Below are 18,581 nucleotides of genomic sequence, written 5' to 3' on the forward strand. Positions count from 1 at the left end.
CTTCAATTGCTGGAAACTCTGTTCACACTTATCATTCCACTCAAACTTAACATCTTTCCTTGTTAACCTCGTCAGTGGCAAGGCAATCACCGAAAAATCCTTAACGAATCTCCGATAATATCCCGCCAAACCAATGAAACTTCTCACCTCAGTGACGGTTCGTGGTTGCTCCCAACTCTCCACAGCTGCAACCTTCTGAGGATCAACCAGAATACCTTGAGCAGAAATGATGTGCCCCAGAAACGCGACTTGATCTAACCAGAACTGGCACTTGCTAAACTTAGCATACAATTGGTGTTCTCTCAACCTCTTCAACACCAAAGTAAGATGTCGGACATGCTCTGCTTTGGACTTAGAATACACCAGAATATCGTCAATGAAGACAATGACAAATCTATCCAGGTAAGGCTGGAATACCCGGTTCATTAAATCCATAAAAGCTGCTGGTGCATTCGTCAACCCAAACGGCATAACCAGAAACTCGTAATGACCGTAACGAGTCCTGAACGCCGTCTTAGGAACATCATCCCTACTAATCTTCAGCTGATAGTACCCAGACCTCAAGTCTATCTTAGAAAATACACAAGTACCTCTCAGCTGATCAAACAAATCGTCGATACGAGGCAATGGATAACGGTTTTTAATCGTCACCCGATTCAATTGTCTGTAATCGATACATAGCCTCAAAGTTCCATCTTTCTTTTTCACAAACAACACTGGAGCGCCCCAAGGTGAAATACTAGGCTGAATGAATCCCTTATCCACTAATTCCTGTAACTGCACTTTCAATTCCCTTAACTCAGCAGGAGCCATTCGATAAGGAGTTAATGAAATAGGATTAGTACCTGGAAGCAACTCAATAGTGAAATCCACATCTCGATCTGGGGGTAAACCAGGTAAATCCTCAGGAAAAACATCAGGGAAGTGTCTAACCACTCTCACATCCTCAATTCTGCTTGGAACGGCCTCCTCTAGCACCACATGAGCTAGATACCCCTGACAACCTTTAGTCAACAACTTCTTCGCTCGCAAAGCCGAAATAACACCATGTCTTACTCCACTCGGCTCACCCACAAAAGTAACCTCAGGTAATCCAGGACGGTGAAACGTAACTACTTTCCCGTAACAATCAATGTTGGCACGATAGAAGTGCAACCAATCATTGCCCAAAATCACATCAAAATCGACAATATCTAACGGAATAAGATCCGCGGGCATAACAACACCCTCTACTATCACTGGACATCCTGGGTACATACAATCTACAACACATCTCTCTCCTCTAGGCATAGCGAACTCTAAATCGTACCCTAGAGGTGTGGGGCGAGGTTGCGTTACTTGAGCAAATGTATGAGAAATAACGGAATGTGTAGCTCCACAATCAATTAAGACTCTAGCAAAATAACCAATAATGTTTAACGTACCCATTATCAAGTCCGGGTTGTTCTGAGCATCCTGCAGGGAAATATTGTGAATACGCCCCTGTCCCTGCTGTCGTCCGCCACGACCTCTGCTCGCTTGAACACCGCGACCTTGAGCTCCACGCCCCTGACTGGGCTGACCCATCTGTCTCGAAGACCCTGCGCTACTAGTGGCAATCTCCCCCTGCTGATACTGTCCTCCTTGGTACCACTGAGAACCACCCGTTGGAGCTGGAGGATACGGCATGTAGTTGCTGGGATACAGGGGATAACCACCTTGTGAATACGGGTCCTGGGGGTACTGATACGGTCCCGGGGCATAGGGAACAACATCACCCTGATAGTGGTAAGCACCACCTCTACCTGCTTGACCATAATTACTCGGACCCTGGATTTGCCGAATTGGTGCAGGTGGCGGCATAAAGGTCTGCTGCGGCTTCTGCTGCTGACCCTGGGGACAATTCACAGCTATATGTCCCATCTGTCCACAAGTGAAACAAACACCGCTGCCACGCCTGCATTCGCCGAAATGTCAGTTATTACATCTACGGCAAAATGGAACTCGGTTTCGACCACCATCACCTTGTCTCTGGCCTCGAGCACCTCCATAAAACCTACCTCCACGTCCCTGTCCAGAGGCACTGAAACCACCACTAGACGAACTCGAACTGGCACCACCCCTTTTGAAGTTCTGAGTCTGGCGAGGCCCAAGCGACACTTGACTTTTCCCTTTGTCATCTTTCTTTTCATCACTGTCACTCGACATATTCTCTGAGTCCTCTATCCTCAACAGTATCTCATAGAACTCCTGGTAGGACTCACAGTGAGTAGTAGTGGCCATAGAACGCCATCTCTTCTTAGTGCCCAAGCGAAAACGACGAAACATCTCCGCCTGATTACCAGCGACATCGGGATAGTAACGAGACAAATCAGTGAACTTACGATAGTACTCGTTAGCCGTCATCTTTCGCTGTTTCAATTCAGTGAATTCCTGTTTCTTACGGTCGATATACTCAGGGCGTACAAATCTCCTTTGAAACACGTCCTTGAAAACATTCCAATCGGTCCTCTGAGCTGGAGTCAACCTACGAAGTTCTTGTTCCCACCAAGCTGCAGACTCCATCTCCAGAAACCAAGAGGTTGTCTCAACCCACCTTTCCATCGGAAGGTTCCCCTGGTTATGTAACACACGGAAAGTCTTCTCTATGTGTTCCAACCAACGCTCTGCGCCTTCGTGACCCTCATTACCTTTAAACTTATCCAACTTCAGGTTATACATAGTCTCCAGATGAGTCCTCTGGGGAGGGCGCATCACTGTTTGAAGGGCTGTAGCAATCACTTCCCCCAACTGAGTAAGATCAGGGAAACTAGACTCATCTGAGCGACGTGGTTCCCGACGAGGCGGCATGATTCTGACAGAAGACACCAACTATTAGAATACTCACAAAGACACAAGACTGCCAAACCTAGGCTCTGATACCAAGCTGACACACCCCGACCGAGATCAGGGCATGCTGGCCGTCACGTGAAGGTGACGTAGCCATGTGCGCGTGCGGAAGCTATTAAGAAGGTAATATAAAAGTACGAATAATTAAAAACCTAATAACATACAAAGTACTAGTGTAAGTGAGACACAATTCAGAGCAAGTCTACAATAGTCCAAAAGGAAAAGATACGAGATATGTACACCCGAAGGTGACCCTACAATGGTGAATGTCTGTCAGAAATGCCGAGACGCCCTCTGGGATAAACCACTGAACTCGCTAGACCACTAGAACCTGGAGGGGCGCAAAACAAAAGCGTGAGTGGGCAAAAACAAAGTTCTTTGAAAACTCTTTAGCAAAATACATTCTAACCCCTCGCCGTAAAACCTGTATACTTCCCAGAAAATGAACATATATACGTATGTATAGATATGTCAATCAGGCTCCATGATATGCCATTCATGCTCGAGAATATGCCATTCATGCTTGAGAATATGCCACAACAGAATCTCATAATCAAATATAAATGCTCAAGCGTAATTCACATCAATAACATAATCTGGCAGCCGGGAGTCACCTAACGTGACATGTACCGCTGCATATAGAGCTCCAATCTCAACTCAATATCTGAATCTGCACACAAGTCGGAGCCACCTAACGTGGTCTGTACGACAAGACTGGGTGTAATATATATACGCTCTAGTGCTACGATCACGTGAAGACTATGCGAATAATCGCGGGTCACCTACGAGTCGGAACCACCTAATGTGGTCTGCACGACAAGGCTTGCACCTAACTTGGATCCAAGGCGAGCGTGTGGTGCTGGTGAACATACACGTGAAGGACTCTGCCCCTCTCTGGGCGGGAGCACTAACACCGGGGGTGCAGATTATGAGCTCTCTAAGCATTTCAAACTACTATTGCATAATAAACAGGAATGCATAACCACATGAATACCGCTTACCTGGCACTTACCTGTGCGTCCACAGCACCAAATACACATTTATAAATGTATGTCAATTACCAATGCACGTGATAATGCGTAAACGTCATTCATATGATGCATGGCATAAAACAAATAACCTTTTCTATTCTATTTCTGGGAATTTAGAGGTATATAGGTATATACGGAAAACAAAAGCCCACTCACTGATAATTAGAAGGGTCGTAGCCCCCCTGCCTCGAGTGCGTACGCTCGTCCTCGGAATAGGAATCACCTATACGCGACAAAGTTACGAAAACATTAATTTAAAACCACCTAAGCAACTTCTCGTAATAACTTCTCATACATTGCTCAAATTGGACAAATGAATATACCAACGTGATCTACACAACCTCAGGATCACACCCATATTTTTAGAATAATTTTTGGACCACGCACGCGCCCCCACGCGCCGGCCAAGGCACGGACCTACGCGCCCCCCACGCGCGGCCACGTGACCTGCACACTGACGGTGTCAACAGACGCCGTCAGGAATATTCCGTTAACTGACGGAATATTCCGTCAAATCTAACCAGATTCCGTCACTGCCGTTAGGAATATTCCGTTAGACTTAACGGAATATTCTCCTTTCTTCTCCGGCGAGACGCCGGCGCCGGCGACGGCGCCGGAAAACTGGGTAATTTTCAAACTAAGTTTTCTCCTTCGTTTTTCAACCATTTTTCACGTTCTTTATACCAAAATGAAGCTTAGGACTAGTAGAATCACGTTGGACTACTTTTAAGGCCTAAAAATCAAGGAATCTCACCTGCAACAACGATCCAAGTTCGGCCAACTTCGAACCTAGCCTTCCCGACGTCCAAACTCAACCAACGAACCACTCCGAGGCTCCTTGGGACCTCACAAACACATCTACAAGCTTAGAAATTCCAAAAACACACTAGTTTAGGTTTGCATGAACAGTGTTTCAAATCGGCCATTGTTGAAACGACGTGAAAACGTTACATTTCTTACCTGGAATTGGTATGGTTGTGCTCCTCACAACCTCACGAGTTCAATGGTATAATTGGTTTCTTGTTTGGTGAAGATTTGATTGGTTTTGTGTGTAGTCCGTGTGTTTGTATGAAGAAGAAGAGGAAATGGAGCTCGGGGAGAAAGAGAGAGAGACTGAGAGAGAGAAGAGACAGAGTGAGGGAATGAGGGAGGGAATCCCGGGAGAAAAGAAAGGGTATGAGTGTGGGTGGTCCTACACACCACACCATACAACACAAAACTACCCGTAAGTTTAACGAACTAAGGGGTAAAATCGTAAATTCACGCGTACGTTTTAAAAATCCCGGAACGGGATGTTACAGGAATGCCAAAATAACCGTGCAATCCACCTATTACCTGTTGTCCTGCCACAAAGTTAAAACACGATGCGAGGTGGAAATAAATTCATATCTCTTTGTTTTTTTTTGTGCTGCTAAAGCCACCAACCTATCTTATTTCTTCACCTACTTTCCAATGCTCGTTCCAAAGTACTTTCCACAAAAAAAGTGGAAGACTAACTATGAGAAAGTTACCTTGCCGGTGAAAAAAAATCATGGGGGAGGGATTTTTAATTCATGGGCATGAATCTCATGCCATCTTCAACTGAAAGAGCTAAACATAGTCTCGTCCAAAATTATACTCTTTGCAAAATATTATTTTTAAATGAACAGTGTCACGACATACTCATATATCAACTTCAATCGAAATGGCTAAACATAGCCCCTCAATAATTTATTAGTTTTAAGTTTATATTTTAAATTTATTGATTAATTTAATTAACTACAGTTGAATTTGAATCAATTATTGCAATTGAGGAGTTAGGCGGCCCTAAAAAAGAGGCTAAGTAGGGGGCTACATTTGACCAGCCCGGTGCCCCTTTTGGCAAATAATGGCCTCTTGATAGAATTATAGTCTAGTCATCGGTTGGAGATGAGTTTTTGAATAAGTCAGTCATTCTGTAACTTTTGGACCTTTAGCCTTTTCATTAGAAATGACCTACTTTCTGCATAAAGTGACTTTGACTTAATTTGGAATGGAGGAGGATTCTCTCCTCTTCACTCCCCTCCTATTTGAACAATCATGGTTAAGCCACGTCAATATCTTATATTGATTTTTTTATAGAGACAATGAGACAAAAAGCAATGTGTGAGAGGAGGGGAGGGAAGGGGATGAGAATAGGAAGGGAGAGAATCCTACTCCATTTGGAATACCTACGTTTGTTTCCACCTCAATCAGTGGTTTCTCTTGTTTTTTTTTTTTTTTTTTTTTTTTTGCCAATTTCTGTATGGTCTATGGGACTAGCTAGCTAGTTTTTAAGCTTATCACATGTCATTGCTACTTTCTAGTTTCTAGGCAATTCTAAAAGTTGCTTCAAGGAAAATAGAAAGGTAATTGTCATTGACATCATTCCTTATCAACCACATTGCTTATAATCTATAATACACGTGAACTGAACTTAGACTAACTCATAATAAATACTTATAGTGGTCAAGTTAAAATTTTATGATTTGGGACTGAAATATTATATTTTAGTCTAAACCTCTCCAATGTATCGAAGACCTAAAAATCATACATATGCCCGCCCAGCAAGTGACCCTTTATCACAGTGGTAGAAAGGTGTTGAGCCCTTTATCACAATGGTCAAGCCCAGTGTTTAAGGAAACTTTTCAATTCATGTGGTCGATGAAGGTTATCTACATTTTATGACCACTGGGGTGGCCAAGAAATATAAATAACGCCCTTCGGCGCATAGAATTTTTGATGGATGAGCGATTGAGCACCTAGCGTTTAATGTTTTTCTTGGTTTAAAGTTCTAATGCAGGAAATTAATAAAAGAAAATGATGATGAGTCTTACAAAGGTCAAAGAGACCTCCTGAGGAAGGATGTCGAGGTTCTTGTCCTGGGGATGAACCGGCATCTTTATCGTTGCTTCTGCCTCAACAAAAGGCACCGCTTCATGTCCTGGACCTACTCTGGCCGCATGGGGGTCGACCTGGCCAGCCACCTCGACTGCCAGTTGGAAATCACCCAGAGGGAATGCGACACCTTTGCCTTTGCCCAGAGGTAAAGGACTTGTAGCTGATGGTTCAACCCATCGAGGGCACCTCACCAGCGAAGGTACTTCACTCTCATTCTCCTAATTATAAAAAAGGATTGTTTGTTAGTTGGGAAATCCAGTCAAAATGAAAGGAAAACATTACTAAATGAAATTGTCATACTTCTTCCTCCAGGATGATCATTAGATTCTTCTTTAGATTGGGGGAAAGGTTTCTTTTGGCCGTGATTGCTTCCTTCTCCAGAGTAGCAGCTGTTGGGCCGACATCAGCAGGGGTAATACCCGACTCTAGAGTTGCAAGTTCCTCAACCACTGGGGTGATGACTAGTTCAACTTCAATAGTGGCATGCATGATGGGTAGAACCACGGTCGCCTGGCCCATGGTTGGGGTCAAAGGGTTTTATGGTACCTTTGTCGAGACCTAGATAACATGAGATGGGAAAGGGATACTAGGAATGGTTGCCCTTGTGTTCTGACTTGAAATAACATGAATCTCTCGTTCTCCCTTCTTTACCTTTTTCTTGATACGCTTTTGAGGCTGGGCAACTTTACCAGTCGTCTCGGCCTCCAGGCGAGGCCGTTTGCTCAGTGCAATCAGTGCAGTAGTGGCCAATACTAGAGTTGGAGTGGTTGTCTTTTCGGCTAAAGGAGCCGTAATAGTTGTAGCCTTTTTTGGTGGAAAAGTGAGTTTCTTCTTGGTTGCAACCATCGCAACCACATCGGCCTGTTTTATTGCACGACCACCTAGAAAAGATAAGCCTAAGTCAGAATGAAGTTTGAATAGATGAACAGAGAAGTAAATAATAAATATACCTTAAGCCGTTTCTTTGGATTTTGGAGAAAGAGACTTCTGTGGTCGATTGCCAAAAAGTTTCTTTGAAGTTTCTAGAGTATTTAGGCAAAGGCGGAATTTGGTACATCGCTCTTGAAATTCCTGCTCGACTTCCTTGCATTCTCTCTCTGAGGAGCCGGAGAGGCATTCTCGGCCCAAAAGTGAGCGAGAGGTGAGGAGTGGCACAGGACAGCCCTGAAGAAAACCCAATTAACGAGCCACGAAGTGCGGATGGTAGACTTCCCAACTAGCTCGTCAGGTATCACAACCAAAGGGAAGGTCGTGAGCTAGGGTAAATGACCCCCAAGATTGTTGAAAGTTGGCTTCCTCTGCTTCCTCCTATGCCGATGTGGGGAGGTTGATGGAAGACGAATACTTTTGGCGGTGACAGACCAAAAAAATTTCATTTGACAAATCTTCAAGGCTGAAGAAATATTTGAAGATGTTCTTCGACCGAATGAGTAGGAATAGGGCGCGATGCCAGTTGAAAGCCCATTACTTCAAAAGAGTTGAAGCTTAGGATTTTTGGTCTCAATGTGGAAAAGTAGACCTACAACCAGAGTTGAAAAACCCAAAATAGGCTGTTCTGGTGTGGATCGATTTTCCCAACAAAGGCCTCAGCCAAGCACTAAGTGAGGTTGGCGATGATGGCTGGGTTGAGGGCCAGGACATGGCCACTGGCATATTTTTAGCCAAACACTTGTTCAACTTGGTACAAAAGATGAATTTATTGTACCAGTAAAACAAGAAGGCGTCGTACTTTTTTTTCTTGACATCTTCCTCTTTTGAGCCAGCAAAGTAGCTGATTAAGGTGCTGTAATTGAAGAAATTTTTGTGCAGTTTATGCACATCTTCTTTTGATGCTTTTTGGTTTTCCTTTGTCAAAATTTCAATGGCACACTCGTTGAAGACTATTTTCAGATCTAGGTCGAATTGATACCGATGAAAGAGTAGTATCAATTGGGAGACCAGAGGGAGAAATGCTGAGTATGGCTGTGATATCCGGCACGGTTGGACCAATGAGGCCAAGAAGAAGAACCATAGTATTGGTGGCTGAAAACCAGAAGCTCAGGGCGGCCATTAGGAGCTTTCGGTCTATATTGATCTCAAGGGTTGAAAGTTTGATAACGTCAAAGATGCCGAAAGTCTTCCAGTCATCACCAAAGCGTGGCTCTATTTCGGTGACCCAAGCAACCCAGGTCACTGGGGTCGAGGGCCAGGCTCCTTGAGGTTTGGTCGATTCCCACTTCGACCAATCATACCCTTGGAATAAGGGTTTTAGGCAGTAGGCCTTCAGGATTTCGGTGATGATTTTTGGGATGTTATCTTTAAAGAGTGGTCTCATAATCTAGTGATAGGCGCTTGAATCACCATCAAATCAGAGGGTTTTGATTGCATTCCTTGGTGAGCTTGGTAATGAAGGTATTGGAGGCCATTGAAGTAGGTTTGAAGGTTTTTCTGGGTTTTGAAGTTTAATCTCTTTTTCTGGGATGAGAGCAAATGGCAAGAATTTTTGAAAGTTGAAAGTGTGAAAGTTCAAATGAAGCTGGGCATAGTATTTATAGGTAATTGAGGGAGAAGATCAATGGTTTAGTTTTAAAAGATGAGGGGTAAATCCGACTAGAGAATTTCACAATCATAACAGATCTTTGAAAATCTATGTGAATAGGCCGAAAAGCATGCAAATTAAGGTAACACGATTGTGTGTAACAGCGAAATTTATAACGAAGAGACGTTTAGGTGTCTGCACGCCTCAAACATGGGTGTACGCATTCTTAAGGATGGACAGTCGCAATGAGAAGCTGCCATGTGTCAAGTTTTGCAGCGTTTTAAGAAAATTGACAAGGGTGAGAGATCGTGCTTAATAAATGCATCTGGATGGTTGGAATATTCGAGGTTTGCAATGTTCTCTGGTTTTCTAGAATGAATATGCTAAGGGTTTATTCTTTGGCAATAAATCACTTCTTCAAGGTCGAGGCTCGACCAGGAATTATAAGCCGAAGACCTCAAAAGTGAGGGGCCAATGTTTGGGCCCAAAATATTATTTTGGGCCGAACTTAGAGTCATTCTCGGTCCAGTAACTTTCATCTAGAATTTTGTCATGGACTGTCCAATCAAGGTCGGCCGAATCCTATTACAAAGAGGATTGGTTTAGATAAGGGTAAGGTAGTTGAACCCTAGTGCAACAAGGAGTCTTAAAGCTAAGGATGCTTAGAATTAAGGGATGAATTTGGTTCATTAAGGAGTTTGGTTCGAAGTCCTATAGGGGTTAGGATTGGTCGAAACCTGATCAGATTGGGTTGAGGAGTTCTAATCCAAGTAAGTTTCTAGTTTGGCCATAAGGGGGTTCATTGCTATAAATAGAGAAGAGAATGCATAATTCAAGGCCTCTTCAAATCAACAGACAAATTGCCTTGCACAAACCTTCTCAACAACCTTGAGATTTTTTCCTTTTCCCCTTTCTTCTCGCAAACACATCTTTAGTTTGGATAGATAGCACTGTGAAGTCAACCGACGACATTTTCAATTTGGATAGACAACACTGGAGCCGTAGAATCAGCCGATTAAGGAGCATCTTTAGTTTAGATAGACAGTATTGCTTAGAGACCGACTGGTTATTTATCCAAGTCTCGGTCAATAAGGATTTTCGAGTCCTTGTTGGTAGAGGTCATCTCATCAGCATTCTCAATGAAGTGAAGTGTTACCAGGTTACTAGGGTCGGCACATTGAAAGCCGGGTTTTATTTTATGATTGGATATTTGCAAGTACATTTTAGAGTTCGGCATTCCGACAACCGAACCACATTTACAATTAAGACATTCATCTCTTTCAAGTATTTGTGTCTGTACAGTCTGGTACCAGTTCGGCGTACTTATATCTTCACGAATATAATTACCGAGACCGAACCCGGCGTTGACGATTTGTGAACTTCGAAGAAACTAGCAACCTTGTCTTCAGGCTTTAGAACCCGAAGGCCGAGACGTGCTCCTTCCTCAACCGCAGTTGCAAGATCAAGAAGTCAGCAGCACGTCCAACGCCATATCAACGTATTTTACTCCTCAACCGAACTTGGCTGATGAGTTGGCACACCCTGCACATAACCGACATAGTTAGCTTATTAATTACTCAGCTTGCGCACCACGTAAGCTTGGTAGTTTTTAGGGTCAATACCTAGTAAAACTTATTTTTTAAGGTCACATAGGAACATGTCTCTTGCACAAAAAGCTGAAGCTGATATAGCTGAAGTTCATGAATTGCTCCATGAGAAATTATCAAATTCATAAGTAGACAAGCTGTTGGTCGTCAAAATCTTGGATTCATTCATGATGACTATAAGAATTATTTGTGTTCCAAGCAAACAAAAGAGTTGAAGTTAGGTGATACAGGCGGAGTGTTGGAATATTTACAAAAACTGCAGTTGAAAGATCCTAATTTCTTTTATGCTATACAAGTGGATGAAGATGATTTGATTACTAATATCTTATGGGCTAATTCAAGGATGATGCCGGATTATGATTATTTTGGTGATGTTGTATGTTTTGATACCACATATAGAAAAAATAAAGGAAGAAGGCCTTTTGCGATGTTTGTTGGTGTCAACAATCATAAACAAAAGGTTGTATTTGGTCTTGTATGATTGCATGCGGAGACGACTGCAACATTCAATTGGTTATTTGATACTTTTTCAAGGCTATGTCTGGAAAAAAAAAAAAAAAAAAAAACCTAAAACTATTCTAACTAATCAAGATGTAGCAATGGCCAAAGCATTGTTTAAGAAGTGGCTACAAACATGTACCAAAATGCAGCCAAGCAACATCTAGCACATGTACCAAAATGCAGCCAAGCAACTTAAAAGTGTTTTTGAGAATTTTAATGCTTTCGTTAAGGAGTTTAGTAGTTGCATATGCGACCATTAGGATGAAGATGATTTTCTAGATGCTTGGAATAATGTTGTAGAAATATAATCTTACAGACGATGATTGGTTGAACCGATTGTTTGCTATAAAAGAGAAATGGGCATTAGTTTGTGGGCTGCAAACTTTTTGTGTTGATATTACTGCGACTCAACGCAGTGAAAGTACGAATAGTGTTATCAAGAAGTATGTCAATTACAAATATGATTTGCTACGATTTGTTAAACATTTTGAAAGGTTGGTCGACAATCGTCAGTACCAAGAGTTGAGAGCTGAATTTAAAGCAAGTCAAAGTTCTTCTGCATTGTCATTTCCCATAGAAATATTTAAGTATGTAGTAAGTATTTATACACCAGTAGTGCTTAAATGGTTTCAAAATGAGTTATGCAAAGCTCATGATTGTATCTTGATCTCCAATGGTGAGATTGGAAGCCTAATTACCCCTCATAGGAAAAATTGGCACAATACAGTCACATTTAACTCGACAGACAATACTGTTTGAATTATGTAGTTGTAAGAAGTATGATTTTGTAGGAATCTCGTGTGCACATGCTCTAAAGGTTCTTTCTACAAGAAATATTACAAGTATTCCAACTCAGTACATCTTGGAGAGATGGACAAAAACTATCAAGTCTAGGAATGCAAAAGTTACTCTCAAGATCTCAAGTAAAGATGACACAAATGCCAACATTGTAAGGTGTTATAGAGAGCTATGTTGATTGCATATTCAACTAGCAACACGAGCAGCAAAGACGCCAGAAGCATATGAAATTGCTATATCAAGTTTGATCAAAACGTTGGGAGAGATTGATGCATGTTTGAAGGAGAAAGTAACTCAACAACCAACCCAGTGAGTACATTTGAGCTCAGTGAGACTATATGCATAGATGATAATGTCATCCAAGTTGGAGGAATCAAAACTAAGGAAAAAGTTGTTGGAACTTCTAGGAGGCCAAGAAATACTCTAGAAAATGCCACAGAAAAAAAAAAAAAAAACAAAAAACAAAAAGCCCCGGGATAAGGAACTAAAATTTACAACTATGGACTTTGTTGCCGATTCTACACAATCAACTTTACCTCATACTACCATGTTGCAATCAGTATGTAGCCCTTCAATCTGTGGATTCATTGAAACTTATGGTTTTGAACATCTATTTAAATTTCATTTAGTGAAGAGTTCCATCTAATTTTAGACAGTTATATAAATTTAGGGTTGTCAGCCCAATCTAATGCCTAGACATATGCATTTTGGACAACCACATGATTTTTCACAGGTATATAGGTTCACTTATACTTCAACAAGCTTGCACATATTTTCTTAAATATATTGTTGACTTATAAGCATATTTTTTATCCACTTGTGTTTGTATGTAATTAGCAATACTATTTAGGGATCCAAAATCCTACAAGCAGTTATCCGCAAGGTCCAAGTAGCATGGTTAATTTATAGCAGTTAACCCCTTGTAATTGGTTAATACTTTCTTGTTTTCCCATTTATAATTTATTTCTCGAAGAAGTAATTTTATGTCATTATATATGCATATAGGCCCAGATACAATTGCTTACAACGAAGGATTAGGCTTTGATGAGCTCTCAAATGACAACCACCATGAAGACTCATGATAATGATATGAAAGTGCAAGATGCTATGCTATATGAGAAGAGTGCTCAAGGAATTTACTCTGTTTTGGGACTAAAGTTTCAGTTAATACTTTTTATTGAAGATCCATTTTATTTAGTTTGATGTTTGAAAAGTAGTGACTATCAGTTCTTCTAATTTGCTAATGACTCATAAAATAGTTTGATTGAAAATAATGAATTTACTTTGTTTTCAGAGTGAAATTCATTTGACACCAAGCACCTACAAGAGCTTTCTTCTAGTCACTATAGTTGTGGTTTTGTATAACTCAGTCACCTCAATTATGAACGATGATTCTATATTTGTTATAATCTCAATCCCCTTAAACTGAAATATAGAGCACTACAGTTTTGGTTTTTTATACAGTGAAAAATGGAGCTTTGTATTTTCTAGCAAAAGTAACATACACACAATCGATAATTATTAAAGCCCTCAGTTCGGCTGCTCAACTCTTTACCCAGTAAGTAGTACCACTGCTTCGAATCGTTTTCGTCTTCATTAATTCTTGACTTTTAAAATCATTTTTATATTCATTAATACTCAACTCTTTGCCCAGAAGCTTGAACAAGGAAGTTCGTTCACCTTGGCAACTCAACGCGTACAGAAAGAAGGTGAAAATTTCTATTTCAGAAGTGGCATTCATACGCTTCATTAAGATTATCTTCTCCGTCCATGTCCCTAAGGAAAAATGAAAAGTACAACATATAAGAGTCAAATTTATATATGAATATTTCTGCAATAAAATTATAAATGATTCAATAAGTACATATATACTCACTCTCTACCCAGAAGCTTGAACGGAGAAGTTTGTTCACCTAGGAAACTCAACAGCCACGAAAAGGAAAGTGAAAAATCCAATTTGTGTTTGCTCACCTTGTTAGCCCAACAATTTATGACTATTTTGAATTTTTTAATTTAAATGCTAGATAAATAAAGTTAACAAAGTTAAGTTTTAAGTGAAGTTAAAAAACATGTGTCAACATATTAACAAGGAGATACAAATGAGACACACTATACAGTATACAGAACAGCAGACCTGACTTTGCCAAATTATTAGCCAGGCCACAAACAGGCCACATCTTTTTGGGTACAAAAGATTTGCACTCACTAGTCATCGCTGATCATTAATGACAAGTGATAGTAAAATAAAAGAGAACTTTAACGAAAAGTTCCCGGTACTGTTTATTTTAACGAAAAACCACATTTTTACACTAAAAAGTCAATCCTAGTACTATTCACTTTACTCTTTATTTTTTCTTTATCGTTAAAACTCAAAATTTTCAAACCATTTTCATTAGTTTTCCTAAAATAAAAAGCAAACTTAGCTGCACCTGTAGTGAATGACGTCAGGTTCACGGGTTTCATATAGATCTTGTCTGATCCTACCAGGAATAATACAAATATTACAAAATGAAACAAATATTACAAATTACACGATTTGTTGTGTTGTCTTAATTATGTGATTTCAGCAACTAATAGGTTAAGCGTTATGTTATGTACAAGGAAAACCAGACAACAAGACCTGGACAACCTAACCTCATTTTAACCTACCTTGGACAAAGATGGTCCGTGCTAGAATTTATATTTCTTTTCTACCAAGTGACGACTGTAATAGTTCACGTAGGTGGGAGTTTTAAATTTTAATTTGAAAAAGGATGGTCCGTGCTAGAATTTATATATCTTTTCTACCAAGTGACGACTGTAATAGTTAACGTACGTGGGAGTTTTAAATTTTAATTTGGTTATTAAAATTAGGGTCATTTTGGTTTAGGTCTCGAATTAACCTAGTTGTTAGAATAAAATCTTATTTGTTTAAATAGTTTGATCAATGTCCCTAGTATCACTTAAGGGATTTAACTCATGCATTTATACATTCAATATCCCACAAATTATGAAATTTAAACAAATCCAAATAATATTGTTACAAATATAACAATTACTTAAAAATTAATAATAGAGTAATTTCTTCTTCACATAGTTCTAGCGAAAAAAGTAAAATAAAATAAAATTGTGCCCACTTAATTATTAATATAGTGCAAGTAATAATTATTGATATATTTTAAAATATAAAATAAACACATATAATTAGCATGGGTATGTTCATAAAAAATATTGGTACAAATTAAATTGAAAATAAGGGTACATATTAAAATTCAAAACTATGGGTACAAATTGAATTGAAAATATGGGTACATATTATTCAAAATTATGGGTACAAGTTAGAACTAAAAAGAATATTGGTATAAATTAAAAAAAGGATACAAATATAGAAATATTGAAGAAAAACAAAATACTACAAAAATTATGTTTGAACTTGATTAATAATTTTTCAAATTTTAAATTAACATATAATGACTTGTAAATAATTTAATATTCAAATAATGACATCAAGAAAAGTCAAGAGACCTTGAACAAAAATGAAAAAGCAATAAAGTTTCAATTAATGAGAAGGAGAAATTGTCACATCCCGGCCCGGAGCGGATCACTTCCCGGGCCCACTCCACCACCGTAGCACGATATTATCCGCTTTGGGCTTACCATTCCCTCACGGTTTTGTTTTTGGGAACTCACGAGCAACTTCCCAGTGGGTCACCCATCATGGGATTGCTCTAGCCCGCTTCTCGCTTAACTTTGGAGTTCCTACGGAACCCGAAGCCAGTGAGCTCCCAAAATGCCTCGTGCTAGGTAGGGATGAGAATATACATATAAGGATCATTCCCCTGGGCGATGTGGGATGTCACAACCCACCCCCCTTAGGGGCCCGACGTCCTCGTCGGCACACACGCGGCCAGGGTTAGGCTCTAATACCAAATTGTCACATCCCGGCCCAGGGCGGATCGCTTCCCGGGCCCGGTCCACCACCGTAGCACGATATTGTCCGCTTTGGGCTTACCATTCCCTCACGGTTTTATTTTTGGGAACTCACGAGCAACTTCCCAGTGGGTCACCCATCATGGGATTGCCCTAGCCCCCTTCTCGCTTAACTTCGGAGTTCCGACGGAACCCGAAGCCAGTGAGCTCCCAAAAGGCCTCGTGCTAGGTAGGGATGGGAATATACATATAAGGATCATTCCCCTGGGCGATGTGGGATGTCACAGAAATGACATATGACAACCTAAAAATTAATTAGTTGTCATGATAGTCAAGTAGTTTTTTGAATAATAGAATAAAAGATTAAGAGTATTTACATTTAGATTTTTGTCACGTATTTTACTTATGCTCAATCTTTATGGTAATCTAACGACTTAAAACAGGACACGTTATTTAACTCCAAATCTCATTTTATGTTTCCCTTTCTTTTCCATCACTATCAGTCATGCATTATCATGCTTAAAATTACATCACTTGTTAGGTTACATCTCTTATGGTTTTAATGTCATCGATTATTTTATTTTTAATCCCATCAATTTAACAAAATAGTAATAAATGAAATCTCCTTAAAGTGCTATACAAGAAAATGTCGATTAAAATCTTTGTCTCTCCTTATAATTTGCTATTTTGCTTGAATTTTAGAATTTTCATTTTATTCTTCTCACTTAGGGGGCAAGATATATAATACAACTTTAACTTAGAAGGAAAAAATAAATAATAAAGTCTACTCTAATTACAAGGAAACAACCAAGGATTGTGTGATTTACTTGTGAGAAATATCAATGACAGCCTTGGTTATCACAAAAAAAGTTTGTTGCAGACGTTTGTAGATACCCAAGTTTTGTGAGTAATCTCTGAAACCATGGTAACTCACACAATCCTTTCGTCACACCTCTGTACTCCGCTTATGCACTTGACAAACCCACCACTTTGTGTTTCTTACTTCACCAAGTTACTAAGTTGCCTCTCACAAACGTAAAGAACCCAAAAGTAGATCGTCTATCAATAATGTGTCCTACCCAATCCGCATTATTATAACCATCTACCTTCAGGGGTCCATTCTTAGGAAACATGATACCTCTACCTAGTGCTAATTTTAAGTAGCAAAGTATCCTATCAACCGCACCCATGTGAGCTTCACTCAGAGAGTGCATCAATTAGTTGACAACACCATGGGATGTTTGGTCTAATATGAGGTAAGTACTAAACGTCCAACCAATCTTTGATAACGATCTTTGTTGGTCAAAACCTTATCAGAATACACAACAAGGTGGTGATTTTGAATTATGGGGGTATCTGCACGTTTGCAATCAAGCATCCATGATGAGGATATATGCCAGGTCTCGTTTGAGCCACTTCTACACCCAAAAAATACTTAAGCCTACCAATATCCTTCATCTCGAATTCAGTTGCCAAGTAATCTTTCAAGCTCGATATTTCTTTCTTATCATCACCAGTAACAATCATGATGTTATCTTACTCATTTGAGTTTTAAGAAAAGCGTACAGTATGAGTTACTCTGCCTGAACCCATATTTTCTTATGGCCATTCAAAATCGCCCAAAACCACACACGAGGCGAGTGCTTCGATCCATACAAAACTTTGTTCAATTTACATACTACCCTGCTTGTGTAAGTGATGGATACTGGTGGAATGTCTATATACACCTCTTCTTTAAGATTTACACGTAAGAAAGCGTTATTCACATCAAATTGTTGTAATGTAGCCTAGATTTGCAGCCAAAGAAAACAACACTCTCATCGTATTTATCTATGCTACTATAGCAGATGTCTTGTGTAGTCAATACCATAGATGTGGGACCATGATTTTCTAGATCGAACTAAGGCTGATCCGAACCCAATTACCTCAGAAGTTTGGTCATGGATCAAACGGAGTAGCGGTGCCACCATCACCCTATTTTGGGGCAATAGGCGAAGTTCTAGAGACTCTACTGGATGACAATGTTCGTTTCGCAAGATAAGTGATTTGATCCTGATGTGAACCCAGTCAAATCCTTATAAGTCTTGGAGTTCCAACAATCTAGGAATTGGCGTGCACCACAAGTAATCATAACTCTTAAGAGGATGCAATATTTACTTCTAAATATCCTCTATGATTCTCCCGGCTTAGAATAAGGTTTTTGTCTTAAAAATGTCTCTCTTTCTCACTCACAGTTGTTTATTGTTTTGCACGTAGTTGAGTTCGAGCACTTCCCCCACACACAACGATGCACGAATATGGTTCCAATAATTGGTGCTTTCATTGAGAGTGAAGTTATATTTCTTTTGACTATATCACTCTACCAACTAACATGTCTGCCGAACAAAGCTCGATTAACACCAACGTTAACCCCATTAGTAGGGATAACCTACCCTCTAATGCGTCCATTAT

This window comes from Pyrus communis, chromosome 16, assembly GCF_963583255.1.
Source record: "Pyrus communis chromosome 16, drPyrComm1.1, whole genome shotgun sequence".
NCBI classification, from domain to species: Eukaryota; Viridiplantae; Streptophyta; class Magnoliopsida; order Rosales; family Rosaceae; genus Pyrus; species Pyrus communis.